The sequence below is a fragment of the Myotis davidii genome, unplaced genomic scaffold (assembly GCF_000327345.1).
Source record: "Myotis davidii unplaced genomic scaffold, ASM32734v1 scaffold2163, whole genome shotgun sequence".
Lineage (NCBI taxonomy): Eukaryota > Metazoa > Chordata > Mammalia > Chiroptera > Vespertilionidae > Myotis > Myotis davidii.
Window position 1 is genome coordinate 46,936 of NW_006294258.1, and position 9,717 is coordinate 56,652.

Genomic DNA, 9,717 nt, shown 5'->3' on the forward strand with positions numbered 1-9,717 from the left:
TCATGCAGGAATGAACCCTCAACCTCTGGGATCTAAAGCTGTCTCCAAGTAAAGAGTGTCAGAATTGAGTTGAACTGTGAGACACCAGCTGGTATAAGAAAACCCCCCTTACATCTGGTGTCAGAAGTGCTGTGGGTGTGACAACAGAGAAATACAGGGTTTTCCTACTCACATGCGTGGTAAACATCATTATTGCTCACCAGTATTTTTCCTGCAAGCAGTTGGAAGTATGTCACATATGCTTTGAACCCCTTGAAATGAGGCACTGATGGGCAGTTTGTTTAACCAATGGAAGAGGAGTAGAGGTAACAGGTGCTCCTTCTTGTGAAAGCCTGGAGAGCCATTAGACTTGTCTCTCTGCTGAATTTCCCTTCCAGCCAAGTTCTGCATAACCTTGTCAAGATAATGGCATCAGGAGGTGATGGTGCCTGCTTTAGCTTATGCCTGTGAGTCCTGCCAAGGAGGCAGGGGCTCCAGCCTGCACGCATGCAGTGTAGGTGGGAGACAAACTTTTCCTAACTTATGCAATGGAACTGTAGTGTTGTTTTTACCACATCGTAAGTTGGAGTAGCCTAACCGATACAAAGTGCTAACCTCATCACTCAATATCTGGGTCATAAAGGGGATTTTCTTTCTGTCAGTTATTAATTATTAAAAGCATAACCTTTTAAAATTTAAAATGGATAATTTTTTTCCTCTACAATGTCAAAATATGAAAGGTATGTTCAATAGTGAGAAAAAATATTTAAGAGACAAGTATTTGAGCTACAGCTTCATATTTCCCTGTTCCAAATCCTAGAATAGAAAGTAGCACTCATTTTTGGAGATAGATTGAGACCCCGCCAAATGGCACCCTGGTGGCCTAAAATTAGCAATGCATTCCCACCCCAAAATGGGAAGTTTATTTTCCTCAGTAGAATCAAATCTGTATATTGTGGTATTTATATTTAGAATCATCTGGTAGCTAAGGACTCCCATAAATATCTGACTAGATTTCAGGTTTTTTTCCATCAATGTTTCCATGGCTGACACTTTTTAAACTAGTGAACTTGCTGTATTGTGAATATGTGATTTATGTATGCATTGCGGGGGAGGGGTCAAGTACAAAAGAAAACTATATTTGTACCCCTAAGGTTTCTAATGCTCCCATGCCCAACACAAGTAGATTTTTATAGCAAAGGCTTGTTGAATAAATGAGTGAATAATTCTGGCTCTTGAGCTGGCTCCAGTTACATATTGTCAGGTGGCAAAATACCTTAGAAAGCTACAATTCTCCCCACATGGATGGTAAAGTCTATCGCAGACATATTCATTGAGCATCTACTATATGCTCAGCATTGCACCAGGGGGATGGTAGTAATTGAAGTCATCCAGGACATGGCTGTAGCTTCACAACCCAGAGAATTATCCCTCTCCTACCTCAGTCCTTTAGTTGCTGTTGGCTATGGCTTTTTTAGACGCCACTAGCATCCCACAATCTCACAGCTTTTCTGCCCAATACACCCAGTTTAAAATATCTCAAAATTTCCCAGAAGCTTTCACCCAGAGGGATACAGGCTGAGAACTTAGGACTGATATGGATGCCTATCCAACTGGATGGAAATATCTCCACCAATGAAAAATCCAGGAATGTTTGTCCTGCGTGTGAATCAATTTTTTTTCTAAAACAGATAAATTAGACTCATGGAAACTGGTGAGGATATAGAGACATAAAAGATAAAAATATATTATTTCACCAAAAATTTCTTAAATGTGTTTATATCACTTATTCTATAACTTATAAGACACTTGTGCAAAGAAGTTTTCCTCTAGGTTACATTTTGGTAGTTAATTGGGAGTAAACACCAACTGTTTTGTTAAAATTGTACTACCTTATTTTGGTGTGATGGAGAAGCTATAATCCTTTTTGTTAACTCTAGTTTGTCACGATTTTAGTTTTTCCTCTCAAATATAAATTGGTAGGGACCAACAGAAATTGCACTAAATTAGCCATCCCCTCCTTCAAACTCCCAGACATATCTGATAGTATTTATACAGTGATGAGAAGCAGAGCTGTCCAATCCTTGAGTAAGAGCTATTTTCCATTCCCCAGAAGCCTGAAGAAGAATAGAACTGCAGAATGAGAGCTGATAGGTGCACCAACTCACACTCATCAGAGTAACTATACTCAAAACAGGTAATGACCTTTTTTGTTGGCGAAGATGTGAAGAGATCATACCTTGCTGGGGGGAATATAAAATGGTGTAAGAGCCGAAACCGGTTTGGCTCAGTGGATAGAGCGTCGGCCTGCAGACTCAAAGGTCCCAGGTTCGATTCCGGTCAAGGGCATGTACCTGGGTTGCACGCACATCCCCAGTGGGAGATGTGCAGGAGGCAGCTGATCGATGTTTCTCTCTCATCAATGTTTCTGACTCTCTATCTCTCTCCCTTCCTCTCTGTAAAAAATCAATAAAATATGTTTAAAAAAAAATGGTGTAAGAGCTAAATAAACAAATAAAATAAAATGGTGCAAGAGCTTTGGAAAAGCAGTCTGGCAGTTCCTCAACATGTTAAAAAAAACAAAACTAGTTACCATATGACCCAGAAATTCCACAACCAGGAATATATACCCAAGAGAAATGAACATATGTCCACACAGAAATCTGTACATGCATATTCACAGTAGCATTTTTCTAATAGCCAAAAAGTAGGAACAACCCAAATGTCCTTCAACTGGTGAATAAATAAAGAAAATATGGTATATCCATACAATAGAATATTACTCAGCAATAAAAATAAAGTACTGTCTTAGCCAGTTTAATTCAGTGGTTAGAGCGTCGGCCTGCAGACTGAAGGGTCGAGGGTTCAATTTCAGTCAAGGGCAAGTACCTTGATTGCAGGCTTGATGATCCCTGGCCCCAGTAGGGGCATGTGTGGGGGGCAACCAATCAATGTTTCTTTCTTTCTGTGTCTCCCCATCCCTTTCACACTCTCTTAAAAAAAAATAAGAAAATCAATGGGAAAAATATCCTTGGGTACAGAATAAAACAAAAAACAAAAAACAAAAAAAATGAAGTACTGCCCTAACCGGTTTGGCTCAGTCAATAGAGCATCGGCCTGCAGACTGAAGGGTCCCAGGTTCGATTCTGATCAAGGGCATGTACCTTGGTTGCGGGCACATCCCCAGTGGGGAGTGTGCAGGAGGCAGCTGATCAATGTTTCTCTCTCATCGATGTTTCTAACTCTCTATCTCTCTCCCTTCCTCTCTGTAAAAAATCAATAAAATATTTTTTAAAAAAATAAAGAAACCAGTCACAATGGACACACAGTATATTATTCCATTTATATAAAAATTCCAGAACAGATAAATCTACAGATAGAAAATAGACTAATGGTTGTTCATGGCTGGGACAATGAGGGGGGTTGGAAGGTGTCAGCTAAGGGATGTGGGGTTTCTTTTGGAGATGATAAAAATGTCCTAAAGTTGATTGTGGTGTTGGTTGTACAACTCACTGAATATATTAAACTAGAGGCCTGGTGCATGAAATATGTGAATGTGTGGGGGGAGGCCCTCAGCCCAGCTTGTACCCTCTCCAATCTGGGACCCCTCGGACATCCCTCTCACAATCCAGGACTGCTGGCTCCCAACCACTAGCCTGCCTGCCTGCCTGCCTAATTGCCCCTAACCGCTTCTGCCTGCCAGCCCAATCACCCCCTAACCACTCCCCTGCCAGCCTGATCGACACCTCACTGCTCCCCTGCCGGCCTGGTCGCCCCCAACTGCCCTCCCCTGCTGGCCTGGTCACCCCTAACTGCCCTCCCCTGCTGGCCATCTTGTGGTGGCCATCTAGTGACCACATGGGGGTGGCCCTCTTGTGCGAGGGTGTGATGGCCAATTTGCATATTACCTCTTTATTACATAGGATACTAATGGATTGTACATTTTAAATGGGTGAATTGTAGGGTATGTGAATTATATCTCAACAAAGCTGTTAAAAAATTGGGAAGTGAAATTCCTGTCCCTGGGGGTGGTTATGATGTTGCTAAGGCTTCAGGAAAATACCTACTTGATAAGATTCTTCTCGGAAATCCTGCAAAGAAAAACTGACTCAGAACCCCAGTACTTAAGGTTGATTACTGCATCATAGAAGTTTAGCCATGGATATTATGCAGCCCTTTTATAGATTTCTCTTGGATCTTTAAAAACAAAAGTTCCATTTCCCACTTCCCCAAGAATTCATATGAATGATCCACAATGAAAGCCTCTCAATTTTGCTGTCCCAGGAAGGACAACAGATACTTTGATCTATGTCTAGAGAGAATCTTTGGCATATTCAAATTCCAAGTGTAAACCAAAAAATTCCTTCTTAACCACGCAGATGTCAAATTTTTAATAAGTACATCCAGCAAATCCCTTGAAAGAAGTAGTCAAGGATCCTACAGAGATAGCTTACTGGAATGAACAAAGGAACACATTTTATAGTAAAGTGTAAACATGTTACATTGCTCCAGAAGAAATAAGACAGACTGCTAGCTGCCCTCCAAAATCCACCTCACCCTCTCTCCCTGAGCTCACAGCAAGATATTTCCCAGCTCCCTGCAGTGAGGTATGGCTATGCGAGTGAGTTCTGGGCAATGGGAAAGGAGTGGAAGTGGTATCTGCCTCTTCGCTGGCCCAGAGACCCTCTTGGGCGTGCTCCTCCACACTCCTCCTTTCCTGTGCTGACTGGTTGCAGGTGCAGGATGAGACACTAGGCTAGCCTCTGACTGACAGAACAAAGGGAAGTCCCTTGGCCATCCATCTGAATATCTTGCCCTGTGAATAAGAAGAAAACCTCGACTGTGTAAACCTCCAATTACATGTTAGGGTCTACTTGTTATAGCCGATTAGTCTATAACTAATACATTAATTGTTTTTAATGGTTTTGATCCTTACCCAAGGATATTTTTGCCATTGATTTTTAGAGAGAGTTGAAGGGAGGAATGAGTGGAGAAAGAGAAAGAGAGAAACATCGATGTAAGAGAGAGAGACATTGATTGGCTGCCTCCTGCATGTGTCCCAACTAGGACTGGGGAATCAAACTTGAAACCAAGGTCCATGCCCTTGACTGACTGGAAATCGAACCTGAGACCCTTTGGTCCTCGGGTCAATGCTCTAACCGCTGAGCAAAACAGGCCAGGGCACTAATACATTAATTTTAAGGATGACATCAAAGGAGCTCAATTTATGGCATGTGACTCTCAAAGATAAGAAACAATTTTGGATTTCATAGGATCCCAGCAGGAAGATCAATGAGCTCCCCCCGCACTAGAACCATTAGTGGTTTGATATTATAACTATTTTACAATTTCCCCCCTTGATTTCCAATTTCCTGCATAGAAAATAGTGGGATTATAGTTGATTTCAATCTTCATTGTATTTTAAAGCATGTTCTAAATTTTCTATAATAATCACAACCCCTCTAATCGCAACTAAAATATTAAAAATAACAACAGAGTCCAAGAAGAGATAAATAGATCAGCGAAACAGAACAGATTTCCTCTATGGAGAAAAATTTAATTATTTTGCTACTTCCCACAAATGACAAAAACAAATTCCAAACGAGTTATAAACCCAAACTTGGAAAACAAAACCTTAAAACTTTAGCTGGCTCCGTTAATATTTATCCAGTGCCTAGAATAATGTCTGGCCTCTAGTAGATGCTGAAGTAAACATCTATTGAATGGGTAACTGAAAGAGTAAGATAACAACTTCATTATGTCAGTGAAGGAAAGAATTCCTTAAACAAGGACCCAGAAGTACAAACCAGAAGCTAAAAGAGGCTAACCTGACTATATCAAAGTTAAACATTTTGTAGCAAAGTGATTATAAACCAAATTTTAAAATGACAAAATGAGGCAACATGTTAAAGGTTTAATAGTCAGAATATATAAAAAGCTCTTTGCCCTTCACATTTTATCTCCAGTACAGTAGAGAGAGGAACATGATATCCTGACCAAGATTGTAGGCATTAGCTAGAATCTAACCAACTGGTTTTGATTCCTGGTTCCACTACTTCCGAGCTGTGTGACTTAGAGCATATTACTTAACCTTTCTGGGCCTCTGTTTCCATATCTGTAAAAAGATGAAGTTTTCAATAAATAGTGTTTTAAAAATTGTGAGGATAAAATGAATTAATACATTAGTATTAATAGTTGGCACACAGAAATCACTGAGATATTATGAATGATCTGCTTTACTTTCCTTCATATTGCTAGCAAAAAAAAATGTATTATTTATTCATTTGTCTTCTCTAACTAGAACAGCATTGTCCATTGTATTCTCAGCACCTAAAATAGGTTCTGACATATAAAAGGTCCTCACTAGATATTTGCTGGATGAATGAGAAATCAATGTAAAAATCAATTAGAAGAAAACAAAAGACTGACAGAAGAATGTGCTGAGAATACGAATAAGCAACTCACAAAAGAGGAAGCCCTAACAGCCAATCAACTTACAAACAGATGCTCAATCTCACCAGCAGTAAGGAAAAGGAAACAATCTCAGATTCTACCTTTTATCCACTGATTTGCCAAACATTTTGAAGTCTAATACTATTGGGAAAATGTGAGGAAAGGGAACATTCATATACTGCTGGTGAAATGTAAATTGATGTAACCACTCTGGAGAACAATCTGGCATTGCCACCATCACCATCATCACTGTCATCAGCCCAGCAGCTAACATTTAACACACTTACTATTGTCAGGCACTGTTCTAAGCACCTTACAGACAACAATCTTGTAAAATGTCACAACTTTGTGGGGTCTTTTATTATTATTATTATTATTATTATTTCCATTTTATAGAGGAGGAAACTGAAATGTAGAGAGATTAAGTAACTTATAGAAGTCACATGGCTAATAATGGCACAGCCAGGATGTGAATCCTGCCAGCCTGGTTTCCAAATCCATGTAATTGTTACACTATACTCTTGTTATGTATTTCTATTGGCTGAGCATTGTTTTAGGTATTTATTGGCAATTTTTAGGTATTCTCTTGTAAACTGTTTAGGATCTTCGAAGACTTTTTATTAGCCTATTTTTTATTAACTTGCAGCAGATCTTTAGCGTAGCCCTGGCCAGTGTAGTTCAGTTGGTTGGGTGTCATCCCATGCACCAAAGGGTTGCTGATTAGATTCCCTGTCAGGGCACATGCCCAGATTGTGGGCACGATCCCTGGTTGGGGGGTGGAGAAGGTGTGCAGGAGGCAGCCAATCGATATTGTGCTCTCACACTGATTCTTCTCTCCCTTCCCAATAGTTTAAAAATAAACTATTGTTTAAAAATGATTTAAAGCAGCAGAGGTAACTCAAAGGTACACCACAGAAAAGAATTCACACACATACAGCTGTGGGCATTTGGCCAAGGCACAGTCAATTTCTCCCACGTACTGGCCATAAGCCTGTCCTCATGCTGGGTCAGGGGCACCCATCTTACACAAGTTGATCAGGTAGTCACCCAATTCAATAATGGATTCTACCTGCAGTTCAGGTTCTTAAAGAAATTATGAGTGAGTTTGTTTCTTCACTGGCTCATCTTTGCAATTCCAGTAATGACTTCTTCCACCTTCTTCTCCCAGCGTAATGCACAACCCAGGGTAAGAAGCAAAGCTGCCAATTGATTCAATGCAGGCCTGGCTGGAGTAGAACCTGGATGACTCCGCTGGCTGGCTTCTGAGCTACACTTTAATCCCCTGAGCTGTTTGATCTCAGACAACCTGCAAAGACAGGTCTTCACTGAGCTGTTTCCAAGTTTTCAATTCTTTCCACTCTTACCATAACCTAAATACGGGGAATGTTATATCTCATTAGACTTCTCCTTCCATGATTATTACATTACCAACAAACAAATCTGATGCACCCTAAAAGCCCAATTCTAATGAGTTAAGGTTAAATCATAATAAAATTTTATCAAGACTCATTGGCCAGAAACTAATCTAGTGTGAAGTTTAGTTTGTGAAAACCTGTCTTTGCAGATTGTCCAAGATCAAAAGAAAGGAGGACATATTTTAAATGCCAGAGGTTTGTTATGAATCTTTAAAATCAGCATATATAATTGAAAGACTAAATACGAATTGCTCAGCTATTTAACAAACAAATTTCTTAAAGGCTTACTTATTTGTCTTTTCGGTAAAACTGCTTCCTAAATATGAAATGATGAACAAAATAATTAGAAAAATCAATTAAAAAATAAAAGCTTGAGGGAACTGGAAGAGTATATCCTTCATGATAGTCCAAATTAGTAAAAAAATTACCCTATTTCCTACAGCCTTTAATCACTCATGCTCACAAATGTTTTTCTAAATTCTTTGCATATCTAATTTTCATTTCATCGATTGGGAGGCAACCAATCAATGTGTCTCTTTCACCCCTCCCTCCCTCCCTCCTCCTCCCTCTTTTGTATATCCCAATGCTGATCATGGACCTAGTCAATTCTTTCATTAAAGGAATGTCCCATATTTAAATTAAAATCCTTGTAGTTACAGAATGTAGCAAAAACAAAAAATGCTCCCCCCCCCAAAAAAAAAAATCTTGTGAAGGATTAAGGGGCAAGCTATGAATGGTATGGAAGGAAAAATGCCATCTCAGGCAGTTACATTTTTGAGGAGGAACAGTGAGGCTGCGATAGCAATAAGATAATGGTCAGTTCCTAACTCGGAACAGATCCACAGCATACGCAGGCTAAGGGATTCCAGGGACAGATGGCTCAGAAGTAGAGAACAACAAAAATAGAGAAAACAGGGTAGTGCAATTGAGAAGGGCTGAGAGATAAGACTGTAACACGTGACCAAGAACAAAGGTCAGAAGATAGAAAACAGGATTTCAATGGGCAAAGTAAAGGGTCACAGGCAAAGGTGAGGCTGTGCAGAGGGCACTTCTCAATGGCAATCTCAAAGGTGAACCTGGAGTTCTCCAAAATAAAAGGATATGACCCACCAAATCCAGAAGGGAGCTAAAGGTCATCGTCTACTTTGGGATGGTAAAGAGACAAGGACAGAAACACACCAGAACTCAGAGAAATGGGCTGATGATGCCTACAAGGGATAGCTTAAAGTTGGGACAAGCCAAGAGAGAAGGCAGGACTAGGATCTTTCTAGCCAACATTTATCTTTTCCCTCTTACTCTTGGGCTATGCAGCAGAAAATTAATCCAAGATCAATGGGACATGATGGGCACCTGAGGCACAAGGTGTATGGTCCACCCATGGGCTTGTGTACTGACTGTTCAACCCAGTTTCTTCCCAGACTCTGTTATCCCCAGAGGATAGGGATCGGGCCCAGGACAAAGTATGTACCTATTAAATCATATGACTTTGAGAGACAAACCCTTCAATTCACTAATGAAGACATGTATAAAGAGAGGTTAAGTGACTATTCTAAAATCAAAGTGAAGGTTAGTGGCAGACGTTCCTGCTTCCAGCCTTACTACTCATTTCAACATATCACACTGACTCCCTAAAACCTGTTAGCTGGAAAAGATTTTCAAATATTAAGAAATAGGCCTTGGCCGGTTGTGCTCAGTGGTTAGAGCGTCCAACCTCAGATCGAAGGTCTTGGGTTCAATTCCCAGTCAAGGACACATTCTTTGGTTGCAGGTTCAATCCCCGGCCTCAATCAGGGTGCATGCGGGAGGCAACCAATGGGTGTCTCTCTCCCATGTCTTTCTCCCCCCCCCTCCCTCTCCTGCCCTCTCTACC